This window comes from Macrobrachium nipponense, chromosome 15 (genome assembly GCF_015104395.2).
Source record: "Macrobrachium nipponense isolate FS-2020 chromosome 15, ASM1510439v2, whole genome shotgun sequence".
Classification (NCBI taxonomy): Eukaryota; Metazoa; Arthropoda; class Malacostraca; order Decapoda; family Palaemonidae; genus Macrobrachium; species Macrobrachium nipponense.
Window position 1 is genome coordinate 45,675,816 of NC_087208.1, and position 2,500 is coordinate 45,678,315.

A 2,500-nucleotide genomic window follows, 5' to 3' on the forward strand; every position below is an offset into this window, starting at 1 on the left:
GACGGGGAACGAAATCAGGAACGGACAGTGACGCTACTGAGTCTGCTAGCAGAGAGGTTTTAAGTTTGTATCGATTCTGACTATTACAAATCACCGCCGATCTAGGTGTATTCGTAATTAGAATCGATATGAAACCCCCTCAACCATGCTAGCTGATTCGAGCATTTAACCCACGCAGCCTTGTTATGAATACTTATCATATCACCGTGATTCATATAAATCATTCAAGCTACAAATGTCCTTTAACCCTTTGATTACGCCTGGGATGAGATCGCACAGGTCCCCAGAATCCGGAGGTTTTCAGACGGGAGTCACCTGTAGTATGCTACCAGACGCACGAAAACGTAAACAATCATTGTAACAGCTCGTTTCTTTGTTGTTTTCCTACAAATTAACCTGTTTTAGTTTTATGATAATATTTTGATAGTAGTCATCCGTAATATATATAATATGTAATTATGTAACATCACAAATAAATAAACATATCATATGTACTATATATCGGGGTTTACTGTTGCCAGAGGTATGAGTACTTCGCTAATTGCGGACGACACACATTATTTTTTTTCATTTTATTCTTTTTGAATCCCCGAAACACATCTACAGCACAGTTGAATATTAGTGTTAATAGTTATTTGCATATCCACCAGAAAACTAATCATGAAAATATTGATCATTTTAATGTTTCCGCTTACTATTCCAATAGTTATACACACACAAAATTGAGATTTATTATTTTTGAGAGAGAGAGAGAGAGAGAGAGAGAGAGAGAGAGAGAGAGATTTACCAAGATACATACCCTCTAATTGTACAACAATAACTCCAATAGACGCAATTACAATAATGGTTGTAAATGACGACACACTGATTATATATTAACCCCATTTCTGAATGATATTCATAGCAATAAACAAGTAACCAGTCGACAAGAAATACCATACGTAGTTTTAGAAATTATGATTTATGAACGCTTTGGGAGCTCTTATATAAGACTAGCATGGAATTTGTCTTGTCTCGATTTTACCATTCAGACATACACTTAGACTTATGTAGTAGTTTATGTCAATCATTCTTTATATTTCAACGATATAGAATAACTTCTAATAACTTATTATACATTCTTGGAAATAAATAGGAATTTTATCTATTCAAGATTACATTTTTTTTAGATGTATGTAGGAATTCTTCTCAGATATTTACATTATTTGTTACACCATTATTCTAAGACTGCTATTTAGAAAAAAATAACTATCTCCAACACTTCCATGATAATGAGAATACCGTGTTTCTTACCGGGAAAGTGTTTATGTGTGTGTGTGTGTGTGTGTGTGTGAGAGAGAGAGAGAGAGAGAGAGAGAGAGAGAGAGAGAGAGATACTGAGAATACCGTGTTACTTACCGGGAAAGTGTTTATTTGAGAGAGAGAGAGAGAGAGAGAGAGAGAGAGAGATTGTGGGAGAGCGAGAGAGAGAGAGAATACCGTGTTACTTATCGGGAAATTGTTTGTTGTTGTGTGTTGTGTTGTGTGTGTGTGTGAGGCGAGAGAGAGAGAGAGAGAGAGAGAAGAGAGAGAGAGAAGGTGCTGCCAAATAATAAATCAACACTAAGAAAAATTAGAATATCTTTTTGTGGAATATAAAAAGGTAAATCATTTATATGGGACCAGGTTAAATGAATAAAAGGAGACATAATAATTGTTCCTCCAGAGCCTCTCCATCACCTGTGAAAATTATTCTAGCAGATTATACGTTTGCTGTCTACAAGTGGTGAATTCTTTTGTTATTTTTGGCCCAAGCAGTAATGGTTATTGCAAAAAGGACTACTAAACATCCTAACAATTGTCTGTCGTCAGAAATTTCCCCAATGTTTTTATATTCATCTATTTCCTATTCGCCTTTCATACCTTGTCTCCGTATTCCGAATGAGAAACGATTAGTCCTGGTCCCACACAAAAGGTACGAGCGCTGCATGGGTCCGTATAAGTACTCGTTCTAGACGAGATTATTCATAGCCTAAAGGAATCCTTACCAATAATACCCTGCCCCAACGTTCCTGCGTTGCTAATCACTTTTATCACAAGTGGAGGAAACTGAGTTAATTTCTTTACTGGAACAGTAGCAAAATGAAAAAAAAAAAGTAAATTATATACTCAAACACGCACGCACAAACACACACACAAAATTGCGCGCGCACGTACACACACACACACACACACACACACACACACACACACACACACACACATATATATATATATATATATATATATATATATATATATATATATATATATATATATATATATATATATATATATTATATATATATAAGAATATGGACATTTGGTCGGTGACAGTCGTATATGCATGGCGGATGTAGCAGGTGTGACGGTCGACGCAGGCAGTATTGAGATGCCCCGGAATCCTTTTGATGAAAATGACTCGGTTGGTTGTTGTTTTCTGCTCTCGTTTACCTGCTACCTGCGTTGAGTTTTGTGTACC

The 2,500-nt window shown here is 36.0% G+C and overlaps 1 protein-coding gene across 3 annotated transcripts in view; it reads left to right on the forward strand.

The window, feature by feature from the left end:
• Positions 1-2,500, forward strand: part of LOC135194893 (protease inhibitor 2-like) — a 16,428-nt gene that overhangs the window by 1,069 nt on the left and 12,859 nt on the right. The window lies entirely within an intron of this gene.